At 41.4% G+C, this 17,798-nt stretch overlaps 1 protein-coding gene across 5 annotated transcripts in view; it reads left to right on the plus strand.

Moving 5' to 3' along the window:
* The window catches only part of LOC132095586 (NACHT, LRR and PYD domains-containing protein 12-like), a 76,585-nt gene that overhangs the window by 31,909 nt on the left and 26,878 nt on the right, over positions 1 to 17,798 (plus strand). The gene's annotated exons all lie outside the window — the stretch shown is intronic.

Below are 17,798 nucleotides of genomic sequence, written 5' to 3' on the forward strand. Positions count from 1 at the left end.
TCATAAATCTTAAGTTCTGCAAATGTTCAGAATAATTTGTAATTTTTAAAGGGGTCATGAACTGCCTTTGTTTGTTATTTTATACTGTTTTCTGTGATCCACTGTTACATTCTCCTCCCGGTCTAGGGGTCAGGAGGGGAAGTAACAGAAAAAGATGGGGTAACGAAAAAAAAGGGGTAATGTTAAAAACGTAGAATTACGTGGAGGATACACTTCGGCCTCAGGCTTCAGAGTGAAAGCAAACACAGCTTCAAGTACAAGAAAAAGTATTTATTTCTGTTATCTGAATTGAAATGGTTAACAAAGGATGGAGAGAGGAGGGCCTAAAATAACACCGCTCCCTTAAACCTTAGTTAGCCTCTGGTTTTCTATCTTCCCTATACAAAAGCAAAGATGAAAATCAACAACAAAAACTTCCCTGACCTCCCTATCTAACCAAAAGACAGGAGAAACTGAATGTATAAAATAAAAAGGCACCCTCTCCCTATATTTCCCAGATAATCCAATATGAACAGAGCTAATAAGATTACATACAATACCTTTTAATTACCCACGTGTAGAGAAATCAACACTAGAAAGCAAACCCTGCATTATATGAGTGGTATTGGAATATAAATCGCAGCACATTACAACTTCTATTTCTGAAAATATCACAGTTAGGAGATTTATGAGACCAGATACATATATATATATTACTAGTGGGTGCAGGACACTATAGTTAATTTATGTAAGTGAGGATAGCAAAATAAACTGACAAATTATACCCAAAAATTCTTCATGCAGTGGACTACCAGTAAAACTGTAAAACAGTAAAAAAAGTTATTCAGACCGAGCGTCTGAGACGTTAACCTTTTGTCTTTATGCACTTCCTGATGACTGGGCAGGGTGCCAAGTTAAAGATGAATGCTAAGCTCAAGGTACATCTGTGCCTTTTTCTCTATGATAATGTGAAGGTATGGGCGATACTGTCCGGCTAATTGGATTAGCACCTATGCATTTGAATGACACTAAGCTGATGAAATTGGGGCTGGGGAAATTCCGGTAAAGGGTTGATTCTTGTACTGCAGTTTCATGCTTTGTATAGATTGTCTCCACCTCTATGTGACCCTCCCATTGAAAGATATAAACTCTACTGTGCTGAACTATAGTCAGACTTGGATGACTGCAACAACGCACAGCGAGTCCTCAATAATGAGTAACTTCTGAATGAACCTTTAAGACCAGTACAAATTTGTTATCCTCTGTGTCGTCAGAGAAGAGTTAACCTGTTAGCCAGCACCCCTCATTATGGGATTCACAGCTGAAAGTGCCCTACATAACTTTAATTGTAACAGTTCCTTACTTCAGTATGTTACACACACACTTTTTGTGTCTTTGGAAAGAAGACCATTTGGGCATTACATTTTATCAACAAAATTTTATAATGTTCAAAAATATTAAAAGTTATATACACTGAAGTTCCTCGAAAGTTTTTTTTACCACACTGAATTTTTTTTATTTGATATAAAAATACATGAAATCAGTCCTGGAGCAATCTAGAAACTGCATACTTTTCCAATTATAAAACACTAGACAGAAACTTAGACATTATATAAGTGAATTATTTGAGCACTAGAAAAATATAATAAGAATAATTTGAGTAAGAAAAATAAGATAACTTTATATGCCAAAAATATTTAACTTTGTATGCCAATTACAGAACATCCTGAGATTGCTAGAAATGTAGTATTTACAATCAGAGGTGGAAAGAGTACAAAAATATTCTACTCAAGTAAAAGTACCATTACATTAATGAAATTTTATTTAAGTACAAGTAAAAGTACCAGTCTAAAAAATCAACTCAAGTAAAAGTAAAAAGTAGCTCATTTAAAATTTACTCAGAGTAAAAATTACTTTTTACATTTTAACAGTGGGAGAGAGTCAAAAATGGGACAGGCCAAGGGTGTCAAACTCAGTTCCTGGAGGGCCACAGTCCTGCACAGTTTAGATTTAACCCTAATTAAACACACCTGATCCAGCTAATCTAATCATTTAGGTTTATTTGAAAACTACATGATATGTGTGCTGGAGCAGGGTTAGAACTAAACTCTGCAGGGCTATGGCCCTCCAGGAACTGAGTTTGACACCCCTAGGATAGGCCTATTAATCTCAAACTAGTAGTTTTTAATTAAAGGAATCAGTTATTTAGAATAATAAAACATTTGGGCTGTTATCTGGCAAATCAGTATCAACAAACTCATCTTTTCAATACAGAGGAAATGCAACAGCTTCATCGGACGTGGCATTTAGATGTATTACACTGTTTAGTGCAGGACAAGAATGCATTTAACCTGCAGTTACAAATGCATGAATAATGTTTTGATATGCCAGACATAAAATGTTGAATGCTCATTTGAAATTATAAAAACTTAATTATAAAAAAAAAAAATCAAAAGATACTTTAAATGTGATTTTTAGAGGAAAAGACAGCATTCTTTGTGTGATTTTGATTCTAAATGATCTTGATTGATTTAATTCTAAATGCATTTCAACAGACTGAATCACACAGTGAAAGAACACTCTAAATGCGCGCGTACATCATTAAAACAACAATTATGATATTATCGCAGACGATATATATCGCACACTCCGCACCAGTCTTTTTGGCTAATTTGTGCAAAACCTCTTGCTAAAATGTCAAAGCATCATTTTAACCACCAATGCAATGACGCAATTATTTAGCTCACCTCTATATGCTTACGTGGGGTTGATGTCTTGTCGAGATTTTATAAACTGCTAGTTTGGTCTCCCTAGGCAAGCACAGCATACACAGCATAATAGAGCATACATATGGCCAGGGGTTCACTTCATTTCCTTGAGTTAAACTTCAGAATATGACGGGGTTTCGTTTTCAGCGGTGTCTGCACCACTAATGCCTGTTTTGTCCGTCTGCATCTTTCTTGTGATTTTAGCGCCAGTTTGCCCTCCTGCCCATTATTTACTGACATAGCTTCCAGGGAGCGATTTTTTTTTTTACTCCGTAATTAATGTGTTTTAAAATGTAGCGAAGTACAATTCTTCAAACAAAATATACTTAAGTAAAAGTAAAATTACAGATTAAAAAAATACTTAAAGTAGAAGTACACAAAAAAGCTACTCAATTACAGTAACGCGAGTAAATGTAATTCGTTACTTTCCACCTCTGTTTACAATGCAATTAAGTGCTGATGGCCAGTTATAGAGATGGTATTAATACAAATAAAGTCAATAAACCAATCTCTCTACTCATATAGATGGATTTTCATGTATAGCCGTGATAACCATGATTACACAGTAATACCGAGCTGATTTGCACTCAAACAGATGGTAATCATGCCGATACATTCACATTCAACATAAAAACACACTCACACATATATAAAAACTGTTGAAAAATAAAACAAATAAAGAAAAAGGCGATCGCTAAGTTCCGCCTCCATCAACTGACGTCATGAGTCATCACGAGAGAGTGCCACAATTGAAATAAACTATCTTTCGTCTTACTTTCACTTTTTTTTTGGTGGATCATCTCATTCTGTTTGTGACTCTGTATGCTGCAAAACCATGCCATTTTTTTACTACCAAGATGCAGTTTCTGAACATGAGTTATTCCATAATGGACACAAGCACTACTGTCCCTGAAGAACTGAAACTTAAACACAATGATATTGCTTCATTGGACTAAACGTGCTCCATGAGATGTTGATGCTGGGTGCAGGCTAACACGTTAATAGACAGCTGTAGGATTTGGTTAACTAGGTTATCCTCTAAAAATATTATTTTAGAGATTAAGGTTATCCTCTGTTCAGGCAGTTAAGATTCGCATTAGATGCAAATATTGATTATCCTCTGTTCAGGCAGGGAAGATTAGCATCACGTGCTAATATTTGTTATCCTCTGTTCAGGCAGGGAAGATTACCATTACGTGTTTATATTGGTTATCCTCTGTTCAGTCCGGGAAGATAAGCATCTCGTGTTTTTATTTGTTATCCTCCGTTTGGCAGGGAAGATTAACAATGAGTTTAACGTAAAGTGCTAGTAATTTGTGTCATCCTCTGCCTTGCTAAGAAAGGTTAAACAATAGTTGATCTGTGTTAACAAGTGTACCCTTTGTTGATCAGTGAAGTAAAAAAGAAACTCAGAAAATATTTAGAAAATATGCTAGATTGATCCCCACAACTGAAAAAGGTGGTCTTGTGACTCCTTTGTGGTCAGATAGTGCATTCAACTCACTGTTAGGAGTGCAAACTAACCTAATAGCCACTAAGAAAGTTAGACAAGAACTAACTCGGAAATATGAGATCCATCCAGACAAGACTTGGTGTGTAGATGAGTGCAAAAAGGTACTCGGAGCATGTATTTGCAAGAACAATGTGAAAGGCATTATCTCCTGCCACAGAGAATTTGGATTAGCAAATTCTAGAGGAACAGAACAAAGAGCTCTTTGCTAGAGTATCCACTTTGACTAAGAAATTGAACCGCAACAAAATTGCAGCAAAAACTGATGTGGAAAAAAATAGTCAGTCTGATAACAATTATCCTGAATTACAAGCTTTCTTTGAAACAGATGTAGGCAAGGCAAGTTTATTTATATAACACATTTTGTACACAATGGTAATTCAAAGTGCTTAACATAAAAGTGAAATAATCATGAAGAAAAATAATACAAAAATAAAAACAAGCAATTTTAAAACTTTGGAAATGATTTAAAAATGGACTTATTTAAAATGAATTTAAAAAAGTTAAAAGTAGAAAATTGTACATAAAATACAGTGAATACGTAAAATACATTGTAATTGGTTCGGACATCGCACAGTGCTCATTCAACTAAACCATTAAATTCAGTGATTGACAACAAATGTCTATGCTAATGATCCTTTCACCACTTCCATTACACAACTGGACCAATAATAGTAACAAAGGCACCAGAAGAGCAGGGAACCAATGATTCCTTTCACCGGCTGGCTTAAGTAGTGCAGCAGTCCTTCAAATCACCAACCAGCCCAAGCCTCCTAATCAGCTCCATCTGTAAACAGTTAGAGTGAAGAGGGAGAGACAGAAAACACAGGGAAAGACCTTATAATATACGTTTTCCCTAGCAACTCACAAATTCATTCGTAACACCTCCACACCAAAAGAGATAAAACAAAAAGTTTGTATCACTATCCAACAACACCTTAATCTTCAACACCATGAACTGGTAAGGCTGGACAGCACATCTGCCACAATATTCTGTGAGCCCTTTTTATGTCGGATATCCAAATAAAACTAGACAAACGTGACAAGCACATTAACCGTTTATTCGAATTACACATCCTAGCTAAGAAAACAAGGGGATTATGATCAGTGTACACAACAATTGGAAAATAACTTCCACCCAAATATACCTCGAACTATTGCAGCGCTAAAAGTAACACCAAAACTTCTTTTTCAATCATACTATAACTGCGCTGACACAATGTGAACGTCTTTGAGAAATAACCCGGGTGTTCAATTCCGAACTCACTCTCTTGAGCTGACTTTGGGCAGACGCCTGGTTGCTGGAGCCTGGTTGCTAAACCACTGGATGCGCTTAAATTCATCTGTGAAAAAGGGATTGAATAAATTTTTCAAAATGTTTTTGTAGCATTGAGAGTGCTTCTCACTGTCACTGTGATCTCTGGAGAGCGCGGTTTCTCAAAGCTTAAATTGATTAAAAATTATCTCCGACGTACATGTTAAACTCAAGGACGCAATCAAAGCGTTTGTCGCTGCGAAAGCCCGACCAGCACGCTTCTGAAATGTAGGCTAGTTGTGTGAATGTGTGTTTGCGTGTATCAGTCAAGAAAAAATCAAAACTTCCAGTACTTATGAGCTAAAAAGTTGTGTGCATATGTTTAGTTTTATTCTGTAATAATATGAGCTGCGAGAATATAATGAATACAAAGAGTAGTGCTGCTGAGTGCAGGCATGTTTCAGCCCAGTAACACACCGTTCCTCAGAGCCAAAACACAGACCGAATTCTGTTCAGCTGGAGGGGGTTGGGTTTTGGGGTTAGTTATGTGTGGCTTGTGGGGGTCGAGATAAAGGTGTGATTAGCTCTTTCATATGGACAGTGTCTTATGAGGCTTTCAAAGTTGCTGAACCGGTTTATATAGGACTGTTGTTTTAGTTATAGACAAAAAAATGGTCTGTCCCCAAGTAAGATTTTTCTAGTTCTAGTCGTTCATTTGTTATATTCAACTAATCAGAGGTTTATATAAAATTTACATAATAAAATCTTAATATATTCCGCGCTCAAGCACATCCATTAAGTTTGCCACAAAGTACATGAAGTAGCCTAATAATTGTGAAAAATTAGACATTTTAATTATTTATTAATAAACAAATGTTTTCTTGTCTGCAGAAAGATGAAATTCACAGTGCTGGCTCTCTCCGACAGAGAAATGCAACATTCACAGATTGTTGAATGTTGAATATTAATGCGCCCTGTCATTAATGCGAATTAATAATTTTTGCACAAATACTTGCATATGAATATTAATATGAATATGAATAATAATTATTTTTACATGCAATTATCCAAAATGAAACCAAACAAGATTTGTAATGAAGATAATATAAATAAGAATAAAAGCTGCACATCTACCATCACACGAGCAGTGCAAATCTTGCACATATTTTACACACCTGCATTTTTCATTAAATAATATGAAAGCAAGTAGGGCTGGGTGATACATTGATTTTATCAATTAACTTGAATTTGTAATTTACATCGGTTTGTTTGAATGAAAATCGGTTTTCTTTTTAACATCCACCGACGCACCACTCAGGCTCCCGTAGTTCAGAGTGGCTCAACCCTCCCCCGCGAGTCTGACAGAGACACGCCGCCGAGCAGAGGATGAGCTGAGCGGTGTGATTCTGACTGGAGCCTGTAATATACTGCATATTCAGCAAGAATTCATGTTAAACATATTTAGCTATGGCTTGATCAGGTTATAATGACTGCAATAGTCGAGCAGGATGTTAAAGGCTATATGAGTTTGTCTGTTTCTTTAACTGATTATTTTCGGGTTAAAGCATGATTTAAACGGATAAAGCACATTCACATGCAATCGCTTTAGCCATAATGCATTCAAACAAATGTAATCTTACAGTGCTACTACATTTTCAGTAGGCTATTTGATTTTGAAATCTTGAAGAAATTAATCGTATATATATATATATATATATATATATATATATATATATATATATAGAGAGAGAGAGAGAGAGAGAGAGAGAGAGAGAGACAGTATACACTGTTTGCAAAAGTTTTTTTTATGTTTTTAAGTGTTCATTTAATGCATATCGGCAAAGAAACCAAATATTTAACAGAAATTATGTCAGATTAAACAAATGGTTTAAACTGCAGTGGTGGCTGCTGCACAGGTGACAGGAGGTATGGGCGAAGAGGACATGTCTCCAGCAGCCAGCAATCACCAAAGCCATGCACCCTCTTCAGCCACCTGCAAACTGCAGAAGTGGCCCACACAAAAGAGTCATGTGTGCTTCCATCACCCACCCATCAGGCCATCACCCACCACCTCCATACATATCCAACACCATAATAATGCAGTGTAGCTAACAACTGAATTTAAAGCGTTGTTTCTTCTTATTGCCCTCTGAAGATGTGAAGCCTGATGTTGAAGGGCCAGACTGGAGAGGGCCTGATGTTGGAGGCCTGGACTTTGAAGGCAAAGGCCTGGTTGATGACCATTGCAACAGGCCCCAGGATGGCCAAAACTTTCTCTTCCTCTGTAGGGACAGGAGGAACTGAACTGATACTTCATCAGTCTTGTTTGCTTCCCTCTTACGTGCCACAGCCCTGTGTTGTCACACTTGCAAAGTCCCTCCACTTATATCTGACTTCGTCTGGGCTTTGTCCATATCCATAGCTAGCATTGTTTATTTATTGAGTGATTTCTGCCCAGATTTTATTTTTGTCAGCATTTGTAATGCTATTTTTCAGCTCCTCGAAAAGAACTGCAATTTCAAGCTATGAAAATTGGGGTTTTCGTGTCATTTTCATTAACACGTCAGAATGGCAATAAGACATAAATAAGAAAGATTGAGCAAAATAAGTAATCTACAACAGTACATTACTGTTTTTCAAAACCCATCTGTGACGAGTGGGGCGGGGCCGAGGGACATGGGAGCGAGGCCGGGGGAGTGATTGGAGATGAACTACACCTGTTCGTCCCACCGGTCTCGAGGCCCATGGAGGAGATGGAAGGATATAAAACTGGAGCGACGACGGTGAAGGACGAGAGAGGACCAGGCCTGGGCGTTATTTTAGGTTTTGGTATGTGACGAGTGGGGCGGGGCCGAGGGACATGGGAGCGAGACCGGTGGGACGAACAGGTGTAGTTCATCTCCAATCACTCCCCCGGCCTCGCTCCCATGTCCCTCGGCCCCGCCCCACTCGTCACACCATCTTTTTTCAATTGTGGTTAAGTAGCCTATCAATATTAGACATAAGAAATAGTATTTATCTGAAATTGTGAAATTATTGACATTGGGATCAGAAAAGAGCACATTTTCTCCGTGTGTGTATATAATGCATTGCAGAACAAATGAATGATTCGTTATTACCCGACTCCTACGTAACGTCATTTCAAAAGTGTAAGTCGAGTCGAATAAAAGAGAAAATAAAACCAAATTACTGTGGTGGTATGTGCTGATCGCTCCAGTCGGCCAGTAGGTCGAAGAAGAAGAACGACGGTTCAAACCAACATAGATTGAACGATGGATCTGCGACACAGGTACCATGGTTTCGGGAAACAGTTGTGACTAGGTCGTTCGTTTTCATAACGATGCATCGTACTATGGTGGTTAATCAGCGAGTTACGTCGTTGTACGGGAAACGCACCCCGTTTAGATAAAATAACTGACAAAAATGTACTGTTATTTTCCTCACAAACAAAAAACAAAAAATAAATAATAATAAAAAATAATATATAATAAATAATAATAATAAAATAAAGGTCTTTCCAGCATTAAGGTAATAACATCACAGTTGTTTTATCATCTTGTCTCAGTTATAAGTTATAACTATATTAAAACTTGTTTTGAAAAATTTCTTTGTCATTTGAATATTGATTTTAAAATCGATTTAAATCATAAATCGGATTTTTTTTTAGGCCATATGCTATCGCCCAGCACTAAAAGCAAGTAAAGAAGGCTCCCTTTAAAATCACTTAAGCCTGGTTCACGCGGGACGATTTTAAAATTGTCGGCAGATTTTCCAAACCTGAGAGACCCCACACACCGGCGATAAAAAAATCACGGGTCTAACAGTTTTGTTCGTACAGTGTGTGGTGTGCAGCCACACGGCAAAATCAACACATCACACACGAACCGATTTGGATATCCCTTGTAAAGTATGGACTAGTGGTTCGTTTTAGGATGGGAGCACTACAGAAAGATTCCGGCCAGAGAATCCTTTATCAGCTTTATTTTCAAGATCAGGATGCCAATATACAAGTGCGTATAAGTGTGTATGTGGTCTAAACAGAGAGAAAGAAAAAGAATAATGCAATGGTAAGAATAACTGATTAATAAACAAATAAAGGAATACTATACTATGCTCATTGTCATCATTCACAACAGTACAGTACATAAATAATAATTTACGTTAATACAGTGCAAAAAAATATGTCACTATTATGCCCTTTAATATCTATACCGCTGCACCTTTAATTGGCTATGCAGCCTGACACTGTATCACTAGAACACTCGATGCAGGTAGCACCAAATAAACAGTAAATGCACTGCACTCAAACACAGAAGCATATCTCTAAATAACTAACACAAATAAAGTCTAAATTGACATATAGAGGGCTAATTATTGTACACAGGAAACATGTCGCATATTATATCACGCTCTGGCATCATGACTACACTAATTAGTCACGCAGTTCAACAAATAAAGCTAGTTCGCATGAACATACATGAATTTCAAAACATTCATCACAATGCAGTACAAACATGCAACAGTAGTAAAAACTTACTTGCTTTTAATAAAACACACACGAAAGTAAAGAAAAGGGTCTCCGAGTCTTCTCGCATCCTTCCTGAGCGCGAACAACTGAGTAGCGCGCTACAGTTTTCTTTCCAGGCGCAGTTCACGTGATGGAGCGTTCACGCGCTTAGAAAACTTCAGCGCTGAACAAATAGGCTTTCAGACAAGGCCGCCCCCAACTGTCCGCATGGCAGTTGAAAGAGTAGGAGAAAGTCTATTTGGTGGTCTCTTCCTCGTCCTTGTCCTCCAGAGCTGGGAGCAGGATGAGCCGGGCGACTGGACAAATGTAGGTGCGGTCCTTCACTTGAACACTGATAGTCCGTAAGCATCCATCTGCTCCTGGATGAGTCTGGGTAATCCGTCCTACGGGACATGACGCTCGGGGGAGTTGGGAATCCACGATTAAAACAACATCGCCTATGGAGAGTGCCTTACCGTCTTTCCTCCACTTACTGCGCTCTTGTAGCCCTGGTAGGTAGTGACTGATGAAGGATGACCAGAAGCGATCGGCGATGGCTTGGCTATGCCTCCAACGTCTTCTCCCGAGTTCACTGGGATCGTAAACTGCTTGAGGAAGTGACGAGTCATGACGGCCCATGAGGAGGAGGTTCGGCGTGACCGGGTCTGGATCAGAGGCATCTGATGACAAGTAGCCTAAGGGTTTCGCATTCATTATGCCCTCGACCTCCACTAGGATTGTCATCAGGACAGGTTCAGGAACAGTCTGGTCTTTAAGGACAACGCGAAGTGCAGTCTTGATGGATTTCACTTCCCTCTCCCATGTACCTCCGAAGTGCGGCGCACTTGGAGGATTGAATCGGAAGGATATCTGCTGTTCAGCAAGTTGCTCTCTCCACTGAGGTGCCATGGTAGCAACTGATTCACGTAGCTCTCTCTCCACCGACAAAGTTTGTACCATTGTCCATGAGGAGTTCGAACGGTCTGCCACGTCGAGAGATGAATCTTCTCAGTGACAGCAGGAAAGCATCGGTATCAAGGCTTTCTAATAGATCCAGATGCACCGAGTGAGTTGTCATGCATTTGTAGACAATGCCCCACCTTTTTTCAGTGATCCTCACTTGGAAAGGTCCAAAGCAATCAATTCCGGTTGAATAGAACGGTGGCTTAGTGAGTCGTAGCCGAGCTGGTGGGTAATCTGCCATCTTCGGTACATCGGGTTTTGCTCTCCATCTCCGGCACTCCAGACATGAATGTTGATGCTTTCGAATTGCCTCTCTACCACGGATAATCCAAAATCTGCGTCTGATCTCGGCAAGAACTCGTTCTGGCCCAGGGTGCAGTAGTGACTCATCAAAATCCTTGACGATAAGTTTTGTCACGGGATGGCTTGGGTCCAGGATAACTGGATGGATAGTATCCAGGTCTAGTCCTTCAGAATGCCTTAACCTGCCACCGACCCTGAGTAGCTCCGTGGCTCCTTCATATTCTGGTGACAGAGATGCGATACGACTGTCTGAAGGAAGAGTACGTCCAGCTTTGAGAGCTCTCAATTCTTCAGCAAAGCAGTCCTCTTGAGCCCTTTGTGACATCAGCTTCTCTGCTTGCAGAAAATCGGCAGCGGGAAAGTGTACTCTAGTATTTGCATCAGCCGCCCCGTAAAGGGAACTAGCAGTTTCCTTAAGAAGCTCTTTCCAGTTGGAGAACTTACTGGGATCTGGAAGTTGTGTTGGCAAGATGCTGGACATAGTTCCCATTAAGGCAGATTTCCTTAACTCTGTGGTGTCATTCAGACAGTCCCAGCAGAGTCCAAGCGTGGGCTCTTGGAGGTGGTCACTGGCCTTGGATAGCCATAGCTCACTGCTAGCCGACTGCGCCTCAGGAGGTAGATGTGCTACAACTTCAGGCATGTTACTAGCCCATTGCCGGATCTCGAAACCTCCCTTGTTCAGAAGTGATCGCAGATCATCGACTAGAACCTTGGCATACTCAGCTTTACTCACACTGTGGAGGTAATTGTCGACATAGAACGAGTGCTCAATCACGTGCATGAGAGAAGAGTCTGGTGGTTCATGGTCTCTGACATGCTGCTGCAGGGCAAAGACTGCACAACAGGGGCTGCACGTTGTTCCGAATGGTAACACCTCCCATTGGAATATGTGTGGTTCAGATGTTCTCTGCATGTCACGCCACAGGCATCATAGGAGTGGTTTATCACTGGGCAACAAGCGGATCTGGTGGAACATCAACTTATTATCTCAGCTGATGGCCACAGCATGACTTCGAAACCGCATCAGGACTCCAATCATGGACGGACCAAGCGTTGGTCCCGGCAAGAGTTGGTCATTCAGGGACAGGCCATTAAAGGAGAAGGAACAGTTAAATACTACTCTGTCCTTTCCATAGTGGTGCACCATATGATGAGGTACATACCATGACTCTGTGGAATTTGCTGCCTCTTCTGTAGAGATTTCCGCGACATAACCAGACTGAATAAGTTTATCCATCTCCTTGCAGTATGAGGCTGCTCGAACGTTATCCTTGGCCAACCGGCGCTCAGTTCTGCATAGGTTAGGCATCACGGCATCTTGCTGTGCACAAAGGTGGATGACTGGCTGACGACGCAACAGTGGAGTAGCGTAGCGCTGGGTACCATCCACAGATACACGTTCGGAGGCTGTCTGTAAGAGGATGAGTGCCTGTTGGTCTTGCTTGGAACGCGTTGCAGTCTTCTCACTGACATAGGGGACTATGTCAATGTGCCAAAGACGTTCCACATTCCTGAGGAGTTCAGTATATGAAGACTCGGTGGCGATGTGCAGACAGGAAGACTGGTGAGAAGAGACTGGTATGATGTCAGAAGGACCTTGCAAGGACCAGCCTAGCCTTGTGCAGATGGCTATAGGACCGCCAGATGGACCTGCTCTGACTGGCTGTGTAGGAGTAAGAAGCTGAGGCATATCAGAGCCGATGAGGAGCAGAGGTTGGGCTCTGTGGATAGGCGTCAAAGGAAGTCCTTTGAGATGCTCATTGCGCTTCTGGAGAGCTGCTACTGGGTATGTGTGTTCAGATAAACTCAGACTGCTTGCAGTGAACGCATGTTGAATCCAAAACTTCTTTTTTGGCTTGAAGATGGGGGATACATGAAAGCTAACTGAGGAACCTTTCAGTTCTTTCACCTCTTGCTGGACTGTCTTCAGATGAAGCGTCTCTGGATGCTGAGAGAGTTGTAGTTGCTCTACAGCTTGTGGGAGGATAATCGTTCTCTCCGAACCATCATCGAGCACTGCAAATGTCTAAAGAGTGCGATCGCCATGATGAAGGAGCACTTTGACAACCTTCAGCAACACTCTCTAAGGGCTTCTGGGCTGCTCAATGTAGACAATGGGCTTCGGATTCCTGACCATCAGCACTTGCTGGGATGACTCTTGAATGGTGTCATGGAGGACTGTAAGGTGTTTCTCTTTGCAAATCTTACAGGGGCGTTTAAGCGTGCAGGCTGTAGCTTTGTGGCCGCGGCCGCATTTCCAACATCTGTCACCTTCCTGGATCCACTTCTTAATCTCAGCAGTAGACATTTTCTTAAAGTCGGGGCATGAGTTAAGGTAGTGCTCCTTATTATTGCAGAACGGACAATAAGGACTGAGTTTGAAAGCTTGGGACGCATGAAAGGTCTCCTTGCTGGCTGTCTCACCAGAGCAGAGAAAGACTGACGCCATTTCATCTTTGGGCTTTGAACTACGTTGACCTCTCTTTGGAAGGGTAGGCCCTGTAGAATTATAGAGAAGAGTAGCTCGACTGGCAAGACGCTTGGCTTGAGCCTTCATCTGCAGCCATGCAGCGAGGTCGGGCAGGGAGTAGGTGAGCTCTGAACCTGGCTGCAGGATGCCGTGAATGAGACAATATTCCACAAATCCATCTCTGTGGGAAGGAGACATTTTGCTTAAGAGACGGTCAACATGGGAACCACACCTGAGCTCGTATCCAACTGGTCCCTCTAAAGTTCGCAGCATACCGACCAGCGAATGGACTGAGAGAGCGAAGGAGTCGAATGCCTCTGCGTCTCCTGACTTAATGGCTGGGGAGTTGAGTATTGCGGCTAGTTCACTTTGAACCAGTTGTCTTGGCTGGCCATATTTGTCTTGCAGAGCTCCCATTGCAGCTGTATACGGTGCGGGGTCATACATGTATAATTTAGCCAACTGCAGAGCACTCTGAAGCTTGAGCTGACTCAGGAGAACTTGATATTTATAGTGCTCGCTGAGATGAGGGTGACTATTCATCAAGTTGTCGAGCGCCATCTTCAAAAGTGCAAAATCACTTTCTTTGCCGCTCTCGAAGAAGGGAAGTGTTGGTTTGGGAATGCCGTAAGATGTAGCAATCAGGGTTTCCATACCCAGGTAGGTCAAGGGTGATGCCGTCTGAACTGGTGTTGTAGTTGGTCTACTGCGGTGAGTATACTGCACTGCAGGAGGTGGCGGTGCCACTGTAACTGCTCGTGGTGGCATTGTGAAGCTTGTACTGGTAGCTGGAACCCCTAGGTACTGAGACGGTAGACTAGTTGTGACAGAAGACCTTGCCATCGGTGACGCTCCACCTGCCTGTACCGTGGACAGGACGGGAACGAATGAGACAGGTACAGATGGAAGTCCAGAGACTGGTACTGCAATCGGTGCTGCGCTGACAGGAAAACTGATCTGGGCACTCGTGTGACGGGATTAGCAGGTGGTGCTAATATCGGAGTAAGAACAGTGGAGAGAGGTGTTATCTGAACTGGCTCTGGATTTGGCTGTTGCACAGGTGGATGCTGCTTGGGGATTAATTGCACCCGAGGTGGCTGTTGAACCAATTGTGATGGCAGAGGTAGCTTGGAGAATGTAGCAGGAGCTGACAACGTAGACAAGGAATCATCGTTCGTTCCTGTCAGGTAGGTCTTTACAAAACTGGCAATGTGTACCTCCTTCTCGAGTTTCTTTAAGCGCCTGCATCTTCCCATCTCTCTAGCTATTCTCTCTTTAGCCAGATGTGCTTCCTCTTGCAGCCGTTGTCCTTCTCTGGCTTGTGCATCCAATGCTGCCGCTTCTAAGTCAGCTTTCCTTTCCTCTTCTATTTCCTGTTGTAGGTCAGCTAGCTCCAATCCTTTGATCTCCTCTAAAGCAGCTTCTTGTATATCAGACGTACTTCGAAACAGATGGAGTCCGTAAGATAACTGAGAGGACCGTCATGAATGTGCAGCTGACCGGTAACTTGTCAAACTCCTAGCTCTGGTTGACTGAGCCTGGTCTGGTTGTCCTACAGGGGTAGAAGAGGCTTGGACCACAGGCTGTTGATAGGGCAGAAAATTGACTTCTTACTGGGCCAAATGTGCAGGTGGAAAAAATATGTCACTATTATGCCCTTTAATATCTATACCGCTGCACCATTAATTGGCTATGCAGCTTGACACTGTATCACTAGAACACTCGATGCAAGTAGCACCAAATAAACAGTAAATGCACTGCACTCAAACACAGATGCATATCTCTAAATAACTAACACAAATAAAGTCTAAATCGACATATAGAGGGCTAATTATTGCACACAGGAAACATGTCGCATATTATATCACGCTCTGGCATCATGACTACACTAATTAGTCACGCAGTTCAACAAATAAAACTAGTTCGCATGAACATACATGAATTTCAAAACATTCATCACAATGCAGTACAAACATGCAACAGTAGTAAAAACTTACTTGCGTTTCATAAAACGCACACGAAAGTAAATAATAGGGTCTCAGAGTCTTCTCGCATCCTATCTGAGCGCGAACAACTGAGCAGCGCGCTACAGTTTTCTTTCCAGGCGCAGTTCACGTGATGGAGCGTTCAAGCGCTTAGAAAACTTCAGCGCTGAACAAATAGGCTTTCAGACATCCCTGATTTGAGATCGGAGCGGTCCCAACGTCCTTCCGAGCAGAGGAGAGCAGTCTTAACACACCACACACGGCAGGAATATCTGATCAGATTATTTTACGATAATCGGAGCATCCTTAAGATTGTCGGAAGGTGTCAATTGGGGCTAAAATCGGCCTAATTATCCTGCTGTGTGAACCAGGCTTTATGTTGTCAGTTAATGAAGCTCTTTTTTACATTGTGTGTATTTTGTTGATTATAATGAGAGAACTTGAGTTTAATCGTGAGGACAGTTTATTAATCCGTCCATTTATTAGAGTTTCAAAGATTTAAAAAGCTTCTTGTTTTAGGCTAATTAGGCCTAAATAATGGGAACGAAATTATACAGTGCTTCATGTTTAAACATGCAACAATTTCTTAAAGGAGTCATACCCTCGTATTACCTTGGATACCTACGGCTGTATTATAGTCTTTCAGGCCCTTCTAAAAAAGAAAATTGGAAAAAAATAAACACAGAGCTCCTCAGACCCTTATCTCTGTAGGCATTATTGTCTCGCGAGATCTGATGCGATATTTTGGCTGTCGTGGACGGTCATTATAATAATGCAAATGAGGGGCACGTTGATTGGTTTCAGGAAGGAGAGGGGTTGACACCGCAGGTAACGCTTTAGCATATCATTACAAACTGACATCATGGCGCAAGTTGTAAATGAACGCGACCGGCTTCCCGGCCAGCGCCGTTTAGGGCTTAAATCAAACTTCATTCACGCACACATATGAAACACGCTTGCATATATACTAAGTACTAGACACACATACATGTATATGAACTATCTACGCACATAAAGTTACTCATATGAGACGTGAGCACAGCACACACACACAAACTAGACGGGGCCTTATGTAAGCATTAGGCAATAAATAATCAATAACCGAATTCATGATGATCTCAGTCATTTGTTTTTTGCAAAGTACGTTAGCAGCCATTCCCCATACCTCGAAGCTAATGCTCCCGCCAGAGTTGTGCCTGGACGCGTTCATTGAACGATAGTTCATGAACTCGTTCATATTTTGGGCGAACATGAACTGAACGTACAGCATTACTGCCTGATGAACGTTACTGTGAAGTCGTTCATTCTGGTGTCTGTGAACGCCACGCTCTCTCAGTTTAACTTCGTTCAGTAGGATGCCAGATTTCTATAAAGCCTTCCAGGCAAAAACCCACCTAAAACACACCGTAAACCGTTCTTAATATGTAGCGGAAAAAACACCCAATCTGGCAACGCCAGACTCTCTTGTTCAAAGTCGTTCATCAAAATGAACAAATCTTTTTTCGAGTCATTTCGTTCATTTAAGGGGCTTTAAATGTTACTATTAACTGGCAAATTCCCCGAACACATCAACCTACGCAATCTTGATCATATTCTGAATTAAGAAATCATTATAATGCAGTCAAAAGTCCGTTTTTGCAGTCCGTTTACATGGAACATAAATAATTACTTCACCTCCAGTCTTTCGTTTATTTGTCTAGTGACAGACGCAATAGCATACAATAGCTGCATTAGCAGTTAGATGCTGTTTGTTACACACAGTAGAGCAATAAAAACACAGTCTTACCGTTTCAATTGCAGGAAATTTTGTTGGAATGGCGCTTTTCCCGAGCTTCGATGCCAACTTCGCCTGATATTGCACCAAATTTGTGAAGGATTTCGGCGTACAATGTTTAGCACAAACATGTAATGATAAGCCAGTGGAAGGGTGGAAGGAACCGCGTCATTAAAAATGAATTTAATCCACTGGTCTCTGATAGCTAGGTCCTTTCTTGGTAGAGAAAACACATTTACATGTTGATTCTGGCAGTCAACCACAGAGCAACTCACGTGTGC

The sequence above is a fragment of the Carassius carassius genome, chromosome 19, assembly GCF_963082965.1.
Source record: "Carassius carassius chromosome 19, fCarCar2.1, whole genome shotgun sequence".
NCBI lineage: Eukaryota > Metazoa > Chordata > Actinopteri > Cypriniformes > Cyprinidae > Carassius > Carassius carassius.